Below are 11,287 nucleotides of genomic sequence, written 5' to 3'. Positions count from 1 at the left end.
TTGAGTTCCTAACCTGGTTGCCTTGTCACCGCAGGGTGCTAACCCTTCACTAAAATCCTCATTGGAGCATTCGCTGCTCACTAACTTTCCTGAAACTTTATGTCACCTATGTCACTCCTATAGTGACCTATTACAGTTTCTGACCTGACACTTGCTTGCCTCTTATACTGAGGCCAATGGTCACTTCAGGCCCTCCCCAGCCACACACCACCTCCTCCAGCGACTGGGTGCACCAGAAAGAGAGGCCGAACATATGGGAGTATCCCTCCCCCTCCCCTATGGGAAAAAGACCCAGCCTAGCTGGCTAACACATTCATGGGGCATTGGAAAACCTTTACATTCCTAAATGAAAAATTCTTCTTATTGGCAAAACTAAAACTTACCATGCCCTATAGCAAAAAATGTTTTGGTCCAACACCAACCTAACTGAGAAAAGACACTTTGGAAATAATAATGTTGTGAGTCAAAATTCCCACTGAATACGAAATACTCTTGTACTCTTAGGGTAGAGGAATGTCAATGTACACCTAAAGGAGGACTAAAGCTAAACAAAGAATTAGGGCAGAAATGTTGCACATTATGTTTTGGGTTTTTGTACCAGCCCAAGGTAACCATAAAAGTCACAATACAAGGCTGATTGGTATTCAGGTTCTCATTATATGGTAACTCAGAATTTAATAATCAGTTATTATTACATTAGCAAAATAAATTAATAATTAGTCCCAAAGCATCATCTTTTTTTTTCTGCAGCTTTCCAGAGAATATGTGTATTACTCCTAACAAAATCCAAGATGGGAGCTCCTGTCACAACTTTGAAGGCTTGGATCAATCCTGCAATAGAGATGCTGAACCTTTAGACTGGGGCAGTAAGTTAATTATATGAAATATAGGCATATATGTTTGTTAGGGTTTAATTCTCCTTTAACAAATTATTATGTTACAGGTTATTTGGTGCTTTGTATTTGGGCCACTTAAATCCTGATGCTCAAATCTCTCTTACTGTATGCCACTGACCTTAAGAGCAAGAAGTATTTTTTTCTTAAGGTTGTGGCTCACAGGGCATTTTGTCTACTGCTGCCATCTGGAGCACAACAGCAATTGACAAAACCCCTTTTCACTGGTCGCTGCTCCTAATGTTATACAATGTCAAATTCTGTGGCAAACGCGCACAGGTACATCTCAACAGAATGCTCAACTGAGCATTTTTTTTCTAAATACACTAGTCAGCAGCACCCTTCTACCCCTACCCCAGACAAGCCTAAATAGATACATTGGTGAGACAGAGGATTTTGTATTTTTTTCTTTTTTAACAAGCCATCCTAAAGCTGCAAAAACATTAAAATAACATCCAAGAAATTGCTACAAAACTAGGAGTGGCAAAATATACAGTTTTGTAAAGTACTGGTGAGCTCAAAAAGACCTGGACGTCCACGAAAGACAACAGTGGTGATGATCGCAGAATCATTTCCATGGTGAAGAGAAACCCCTTCACAACAGCCAAATAAGTGAACAACACTCTCCACGAGTTAGGAGTATCGATAGCCAAGTCTACCATAAAGAGAAGACTGCATGAAAGTAAATACAGAGGGTGCAACTGCAAGGTGCAAGCCACTCATACGCATCAAGAATAGGAAGGCTAGATTGGACTTTGCTAAAAAAACATCTAAAAAAGCCAGTACAGTTCTGGAAAAACATTCTTTGGACAGATGAAACCAAGATCAACTTCTACCAGAATGATGGCAAGTATGGGGAAGATGTGGAAGATGTGGAACAGCTCATGATCCAAAGCATACCACATCATCTGTAAAACATGGCGGAGACAGTGTGATGGCTTGGGCGTGCATGGCTGCCAGTGGCACTGGGACTCTAGTGTTTATCGATGATGTGACACAGGACAGAAGCAAGTCAGTCACCTGATCTGAACCCAATTGAGCATGAATTTCACTTGTTGAAGACTGAACTTCGGACAGAAAGGCCCACAAACAAACAGCAACTGAAAGCTGCGGCAGTAAAGGCCTGGCAGAGCATTAAAAAGGAGGAAACCCAGAATCTGGTGATGTCCATGAGTTGCAAGCAAAGGGGTTTCAACCAAGTATTAGAAATTTACATTTTATTTTCCGTTTTTTAATTTGTCCAGTTGCTTTTGAACCCCTGAAATGAAGTGATTGTGTTAAAAAAGGCTTTAGTTCCTCACATTTACGCAATCTTTTTGTTCAATTCACTGAATTAAAGCTGAAAGTCTGCAGTTCAACTGCATCTGAGTTGCTTTATTTAAAATTTATGGGCCTAACTGTATTACATTCTCTTATGAATCATCTGTTCCAATTAGTTATGCGCTCCCTGTTTATTATAACTAACATCGGTCCCCAGCCTGGCATTCCCCTTCTCTGAAAAATGCACAGGCCCGGAGTTCTACTCTAGTGAGCACCACACCACTATATTGTTTCCTGTTTCTGGAATCCTTCCTGCTTGCCCTGGGCTGTGCACATATGTTCCCGTTGTATTCTACTGTGCATGCACACAGCCCAGACCAGCCACAAGGAATTACGGTACTCTTTACATAATCCTTTAACCAGTTTTCTATCCATGTACAAACATTTTTACCAAGACCAACAGATTTTAGAAAGCAAATGCTTTATGCAACACTTTATGAAAAGCTTTGGCAAAATCCAAGATCACATATTCTGCAACCCCACAGTCCAAGTTTTTGCTTTCAATCTAATAAATTTGTTTCACACAATCTGTCCCGTATAAAGCCATGCTTATTACTAATTATGATGCCATTCTGCAGAATACATCTTCAATATGTTGCCTTAACACACCTTGAAACAACGCGCCAGTAACAGATGCAAAGCTTACAGACCTGTAAATGCCAAGTTGAGAATGCAATCCCTTTAAAGTATTAAAATTACATTAGTTTTCTTCCAGTTCTTAGGTACCATAGCAGATGAAAGGGACCTGTCTAAAGCTGAACTACTTGAGGATGTATTCCATCAGGCCTTGGGATCTTGTTGAAATTAGCTTTGCTTTACTTTAAACATTTAAGTACTCTATCCTGGGTCAAACTTTTTCGAGCTGAAATATGGCTACCTTTATATGTTGGATCCTATAACTCAGTCTCCTCTATTTTATACGTTGAAGAAAAGAATTGTTTAAGGGTAATGGTATTATGGGTAAAACATGCCTCCAAAATTTCACTTTGCACACGAAACTTGCGTTCATAACTAACCCTGGAAGTATATAACTATACAAAGACACAAGGTCATAAAATGGTGGTCTTTCAGTACATAAAAGGGGTAATGTACAATGGAAATGCAATTGATCTGGTAATTTTTACTACAAAAAAGGTCCATTGTACTTTACTTCTATTTTACTTAGCCTTTTACTGTCTAAGGCTAAGCGGTAATTTTACCCTGTATGCAATCAGTTTAGACTAGCAACAAGTGATCACTGGAATAGTACCCAGGAATGGAGTCTTTTTCAGCGATGATGAGTTTGGGACATAAGTGTTCAGTGAGTTTGCAATTGATCCTTAGCATGCAGCTCAGATTAAAAAGCAAACAGTTTTGACCCATGCTCCCCCCCCCCACAAGTCATTGATTGGTTAATGCCTGGTAACCAAACAGTGGAAACCAAGAGAGCAGGAAGTAGCATTCTGGCTATTATGTTAGACATCCAGTCACTCCAGCCTTTATACATTAAATTTTTGGCTAACTAACTATATTAGGAACATTTTTATTTTGCACAGCGTATCTATTTACTTAGTTTTTTATTTTTATACTGAAAAATTCCTTTAAAAAAGTCTCTATGTAAAAGCAAGTAATACTAAAGCAAAATTTAGTATCTTTGGAAACCTGCCATTTTTTACAGTAAAAACTTTTTTTTATTAATAACTATATAAATGCTTTAATTTCAACTACCGGTAATAATTTCTTTTATTTAATGGCTTCATAATTCTAATGGCACAAATCCAATAAATATGTGTAAGATTTAATAAACAATTTATTCTACTAGGGGCATTTCAGAATTGTTTATCTTTCCTTCTTGCAAGAACAATTTTAAGATACATTCCCCTGATTACTTTAAGTAAAATGATACGCTGATATATCATAATGGCTCTTTACTATCAGATGATTTAATAACCTAAAATCAATTCCAAGTCATGGTTAATATTTTTCTGATGACATGGTCTTTTTTTTCTAATTGTTTTTGCAATCCCTTCCAAACTAATTAAGGAGATGGAATTGAATGAGGATTAATGATTCATCTCCCAATTAAGATGAAACTGCCAGCTTGAAAAGAAGCAATGGTTTGGTGACCCAAGCAACAACAATCCTACTTAAAATCGAGGGATATTTTGCACCAGTAAATTTCCATCAGCTGCACATTGCAGCAAACAGTAACCACACCTTGTGTGCACAGGGACTGTACAGAATGCAACAATCTCCTATTCATCAGAGATATGTGTAAGTATTTATGGCATGTGTGCCCAGGAATGGATTATAGAACTGTTATCATTTGTAAGACTTGTAAGAAAGCCGAACAGAAATTGTGCAAGAGAAGACAGCAGTAACAGTCTGCACTTGAATGAATATTCTTTTTTTTTAGTAAAAAATACTTAGGATAACTATGTATTTATAAAATGTTTTAAAGGTGAATTTGTAATGTTGGATGAAGTGAATCAAGTATACATTTTAGTTCACTTTTTATAATAACATTTGAGTGCAAATAGAGTTACTTATGGCATGTGGAGTCAATAATGGTATCCACTGAGCCCAAGTCAGTTGTATAGGTGCAACTCACCAGCAGGGATCCCCAACCTTGTTTAACCATGAGCCACATTCCAATGTGAAAAAGTTGGAGAGCAACACGAGTTTTTCAGCACCCAAAATGTGCTGAAAAAGTGTACCTTAGCTTATACTCGAGACAATGTGCAGAATCACCCAACCGCTAACACTATCTCGCTTTCCGGCTCACAAACTGCCCTCTGCCCGTCATTTATATGGACTCCTCACCGACAGCCAGCGACGCTGTGCACACTGATTTAAATCAGAATGGTATCTGCAAACATACCGGTAGTACTCATCTTGCGGGCACCGCTAGCTTCACAACTCCCACACAGGAAGCGCAGGCCTCCATCTATAGGAAGCGAGGCAGCATTCCGAGAGTGATGTCACGTCACCTAGCAACTGAAAGCCGGAAGTCGGGGCCAAAGGCTGGACTAGGCTTACCTGTAGTTTAGATTTGGGAGATGCTGCGATTGCGTCACGATGCTTCAAGTACTTCAAGGCTCTGTCCCGCTCATCCCCAGACCTGTCCCTACCCAAAATTTGTGTAGCACGGCTAGCAAAGTAGCAACGCAGCGGGTGAAATTACGGTATTGTGGATGGGAGAAACAAAAGGGAAGGATGACCATTAGCAGGTCCTATCTTTGGCACAGAGCTTTGTGGAGTTTGGAGGATGAGCCCAGTTTTGAGTTAAGAACCTTCCCTGTTGCCTCCTCTCAAGTTAAAATACTAGGGGTTAAATTTGGGAGGGATATAAGAAGATAATGCCAGGCTAAATTGGGAAGAGAAGTTGGATACCGGTTTGGCAAAAGTTCAGCGTTGGAAAGGGTAGAAGCTGACCTATAGGGAAAGAGTTAACCTTATCAAGACTTTTCTGATCCCGTTGTTTTTGTATGTGTCCTGTGTGTTCCCTTTGCCAGAATCTTTCTATGCTCGAGTCTATAGCTTATTCTTCCAGATGATCTGGGGGAATAGGCTAAACCCAGTCAAAAGAGGGGTAACGTTCCTGCAGAGGAAAGAGTGAGGTTTGGGGATGGTCTGTCCTGTGACCTTCTTTGGTGTCATGTTCCTAAAGTTTAACTTTGGGAGTCTGACTCAAGGAACAAGCTCCCTGTGGGAAAGTTGTATCAGGTCTTGGGCATCGTCTTTTATCGTGGACTGGCTGCAGGGCGGTAGGGTGAAAGAGGTCCGTGTAAAAGAGGTGGGACATTGGGGCAGCAGAAATTACACAACTCCGAGGAAGCAAATCTATGCCAGGGTACTAACATCCTTCTTTACTGTCCCACTGGCTATAAGGGACTGTACCAGCAAAACCCTGGAGGAGATACTCCAGGGTTTTTAAACAGTGTGAGACTCCCCCCAAAACTGTTTGATAACTCCTGGCTGACACTGCAGGGCAAGTTGTATGTGCGGGGCAACATGAAATATCTAAGTCATGTAAGAAAAGAGTGTCCCTGGGGGTGTGGGGTAGAGGAGAGTCAAGAGCACTTTTTGGTGGATTGTTCTGTTTCATGTTGTTTATATGAGGGTGTGCTGAAGGTGTTGGGTATTTATAATATACGTGGTAATGACTATGCAGAAAGAGCCTAGGGGATCATTCATAGGAAGCACTGCTATAACCAAGAGACTGTATTTATTATACTGTATAATAATATCATTTGTGGTCTATCCGATGTATGAAAACTTTTGGGAAAGACAATGAATCAATAGACCAAACAATAAGGAAAATCTTAAGGGAAATTGTGTTTATTAAAGTGAATGAGATTCAGAAAAAAAGCGTGAATGAAAAAAATTGGATGAACTTTGATTTCTCTTGGTCAAATTCTTTGTAAATAATGTACATATTGTAATATAATGTAATTTTGATATACTTTGATTTTGTTATGCTTTGTATTGTTTTTTATTTTAAATAAAAATCCCAATCTTTGGCACAGTAGGAGTTTGGCCCGGCGCTGCCTTAGTTTGACAGCTGAAGGGCCCCAGATCAGGCAGAGCAAAAATACAGTGTTACTGTCACTAGTGACTCAATTTTACATCGTCACTGTCATTAACTGCATCTGCCATCTTGCTTTACAATTCCCATTTTGGGCACAGTAGGAGTTTGCCTACTGTCATCATCTTGCCCTATTGTCGCCGTCTTGCCCTACTACCTTAAATTTCCCTGCTGTCACCATCTTTCCATTCTGTCGACACGCTGCCCTACTGTCAGCATCTTTTCCTACTGCCATCTTAACCCACTATTACCATTTTGCCCAATTGTCACCATCCTGCCTTATCAACATGACTATCTTGCCATCCTGTCTTCTGTGCCTACTCTGTAGAGAGCCTCTATGCATGGATGCATGACAGCTGCTGCCTCAGTACGTACAGACATCACAACACAGTGTGTACTGGAATGCACCCTAGGCTTATACTCGAGTCAATAAGGTTTCCCAGTTTTTGTAGGTAAAATTAGGTATATCGTCTTATACTCGGGTCGGCTTATACTCGAGTATATACGGTAGTAACATTGCAGATAAGGTTTAAAAAACACTCACATGCATGCGGTTTAACATTTGTTTCTAAGTGAGCCTGCCTTGTTAATCCTTGTTAATCCAGATGCAGATTAAAAAACAATTTGCAGGTTAGCCAATTTGCCGCAGGTGGGATGGGGGGGGTGGGGTTGAATTCCTTTCTAACTCCAAGATGGAAGTCAGAGATGTCAATAGATTAACTTTGTAATAAGAATTAAATTCTGTAACACTGTATTTTTTTTTACTTTCTAAAAGGGCATCCAATCCATACTTAAAGACATTGAATGCATCTGCAGTACAACTGCTTCAGGAACAGAATTCTATAACTTCATAGCTCTCACTGTAAAAACTTTCTTTGTATCTTAAGATGAAACATTCTTTTTTCTAATTATATGTCCTTGCATCCACTGAAAGTATCTGAGAGTTTATTGCATGGGACCCTCATATCTCTATACATAGTTATCATAACACCACTTAAGTGACTCTTCTCCTTCTCCACTGTAAACAATCCCAACTGAGACCTTCCATACCATTTATTAGCTTAGTTTTTCTTCTTTGAACTTTCTTTATTTCATTATGAATTATGAATTAAATGAATTTTAAGCACAAGAGATAGAAACTGGACAATATTTTAAATGGTGGTCTTCCAGTGCTTTGTAAAGAGGAAGAGCTACCCTCTTCTCCCATCTATGTCCCTTTTAGTACAGGACAATGTCTTGATGGCACTTTTTGCTATTGATTGGCATTGCCTGCTATTGTTCATGGGTGTCCGCAGAAAGTTTTCCAGGGGTGGGGGGCAAGGAGGTAAAGGAATCACACAAATTACTTGTACCAATATTTTGGTTTCAGAATCTACAGAGCTTTTCTATAATATGGCTTAGCAAGGGAGGGAATACAGGCTTATGGAAGATAGAACATAGTACAAGTTGATCCAACCCCTTCTTAAAGCTTATAGTATGCAAGGCATACCTTGTTATTCAATGGTCTCTTCTCCATTCTGTTCTCTTCTTGCTCAATCTTCCACTTTTCCTCTTTACTTGTTCACTTCATGTTAAAGGACTACTTCTCCTTTTTATGTGTTGCCACTTTTCCACCTTTAATACTTTAACATTTTTTCTTCATATTTTGTTCTTTTTCCCATCCTTCAGTGGTTCTTTTCTGTCCCCCTCCTCTTCTGCTGTCCAGTACAATTCCATTTTCTTTCATGCATGCAACATTTTATCTACCCCATTTTCTTTTCTACCCCTCTTTGCCATTTTCTCCCCACTTCTTCCTCAATTGTCACTTTCCCACATCAATTTCATCATGTTATCATTTTTTTATCATGTTATTTTTACGCAGTCACAATCTGCAATACTGGCAACAACTTTCAGATACACAAACAGGCATAGATTCAGACACACACAAGCAAAAACACACACAGACTTAGGCACACGCACATACAGGCCCACACACATACAGTCACACACACGCATACACACACACACACACACTCAGGCACACAGACTCAGGCACACACATACAGTCACACACACAGGCACACACATACATTCACACACAGACTCAGGGAAACACACAGGCACAGAACACACACACAGACACACACAGTCTCAGGCACACACAAACAGACTCAGGCACAGACACAAACACAGTCACATACACACAGACTCAGGCAGACTCATAGCCACACACAAAGTAACACACACACACACTGAGGCACACACAGGGATACTCTAACACACACAAACAGAAATACACATCATAGACACAAGACACACTTTTCACAGAAGCCAGTAAAACAGCAGACCATCTAGCACACGGGCAAAATCTAGCCTTCCCCCTGCCTTCCGCCTGCTATAATGAGAAAACGCCAGCGCCAATGCACTCACGACGCTTTGATTTCCGAAGTCAACCGAAGTTGCCTCACAAGACGAAAGGCAGGGGGAAGGCAGTTTGGGGAGATTGTCATCCCGCAGAAGAGGCGATTAGTCGCCAAGTGACTAAATCTCCCCAAATCTGCCAGTGTGCTAGCTCCCTAAATCAAAGTTAACAGACACTATCAGAGAGCTCCGTAGCCTTATCACTTCTTTAACCTAAATAAATAGTGCCATTCAGTTCAGTTTGTCCTGTATGCCGAATGCCCACAGGAGTTCCAGCTAGAAGAGGACTGCCGTGATAAAAAAAGGGTGTAGGGGCAAAAGCTGAGTTTCCTGCTGCCTTATCTTTCTCCTCCGTGCCGCTGCTTCAATCTCCTGCCCATTAAACTGCTCGGCACTATCTTTATTTTAACTCTTAAGACTCGGTCTGCATTTGTTAAATGTGAATCATTGCATCCTGCCCAATTCCAGCACCGAGTACAAGTCCAGGGGGAGGCAAGTGCCCCCCCTTGCCCCTATTTGTGGACACCCCTGCTACCGTTTATTATCCCCAATTACCTCTAGATCCTTCTCCATCATGGATTAACTTAATGCAATTATAGAAAAACTATAGCCCCAGAAGGAATATTTAGACAGCAGATAATTTATATAGTTATAGTTAGTTATTGCAGCCTGTTAAAGAATCTTACCAAACTGTAATATCTATCAGTAAATATCACCCTTTTACATATTTTACTCTGAGCCAGCCTCAGAGATCACATGACCATAAATAATGTAGCTTGAACTGTAACAGGAAGAAATGTGGGAGTAAAAGACAGAACTTTGTCCATTAATTGGCTTATGCATGTATGTGTGCCCTTGCGGCTCTTAGTTCTTAAAATGGCAATTATCTATTTAGGAATACTCAATAGCACATACTACTACAAAAGTATATCTTTATAAAAATAGTTTATTTCGATGAAGCAGGATTTTACATTTGAGCGGTTTTATTGAGTATATGTATATATTTTTTTATAGAGACCTACATTGTTCTGGAGGCACAGTTTTCCTTTAAGATGTAGAGGATAAGACAAATCCTTCCCCTGACATCATCCAGCCCAGTTACAGGCTCGAGAGCCATCTGATCTGCTGGGCGACCCACTGCATCTTTTTGAAGAGGGGGAGTGCCTGATTTTGGAGCCAAATGTACAGGGTTTCCTACAGAGCTTATAAAGGGATCCCTGCTACAGCAGCCAGAGAGATCTATAAATGTGGAGAGTGACAGTGCTGCTTGAAAGGAGTTTCTAGGAAGAAGGAAAAGGAAAGGCTGCGTTTTGCTCTGCTTGAGAAAGTATTTGAGCATCAGAGAGAGACAGTTTCTAACTCCTGCCTGTGGATGCTTTGGCAGCTGTGTGTTTCCCCAGATTGAGGACAGGTCTTGCTTGTGTACCTGCCACGTGGGAGCGGCTACTACTTTCAAAGGGAAAGGTACCTTGGGGCAGGTAGCGCTACCTGGGGACATAAGAGCTCTTGGGGAAGGGACATTGGACTGACCGGATTTATTCTACATTTATCCACCTGATGTGGAGTGTGGGACTGTGGCTTTGAGAGACTGTGCCAGGGTCCACACAGGTTCCCCAGAGTAAAGTGATATTGTGTAATTTGCATTAATAGTTGCTACATACAGTTTTACATAAAGTTTATACTTTATTTGTATTTGTGTTTACATAAAGTTTAAACTGTGTTTTTTTTTTTCCTAAGGGAAATGCTCCTCAGTGTTCCCTAGGTGGAGGCACTGCTCTGTAAATCCCAGTTCCCAATGCTTTTCATATGCAAAAGGGACTCAGGGCCCTGAATTGCCAAGGGTTGATATTTAAAGAGACAGTAACCAAATTAGGGTTATAAAGGGTAGAAGTGGCGTGCATATTTTTAAACAAAAATTCATAACCTTACATTTATTATTTATATAATTATAATTTAATGTATAATGTAATTATACATTTAATACAGGACAATATTTTGATGGCCCTCCTTGCTGCTGACTGCCATTGCTTGCTACAATTTATTATCCACAATTACCTCCTGGTCCTTCTTCATCATGGATTTGCTTAACCTATCATCATTAAGGGTA

General features: G+C 40.2%; 1 long non-coding RNA gene across 1 annotated transcript; it reads left to right on the top strand.

Moving 5' to 3' along the window:
- Positions 1–753: 753 nt before the first annotated feature.
- On the top strand, positions 754–10,656 carry LOC121403004. Its single transcript, XR_005966942.1, has 3 exons — positions 754–866; positions 4,236–4,466; positions 10,195–10,656. It is a non-coding gene; the product is annotated as an uncharacterized LOC121403004 (long non-coding RNA).
- The last annotated feature ends 631 nt before the right edge of the window (positions 10,657–11,287 follow it).

This window comes from Xenopus laevis, chromosome 4L (assembly GCF_017654675.1).
Source record: "Xenopus laevis strain J_2021 chromosome 4L, Xenopus_laevis_v10.1, whole genome shotgun sequence".
NCBI classification, from domain to species: Eukaryota; Metazoa; Chordata; class Amphibia; order Anura; family Pipidae; genus Xenopus; species Xenopus laevis.
Note: the sequence above shows the minus strand (reverse complement) of the source record. Positions and strands in the feature narration are given on the sequence as shown.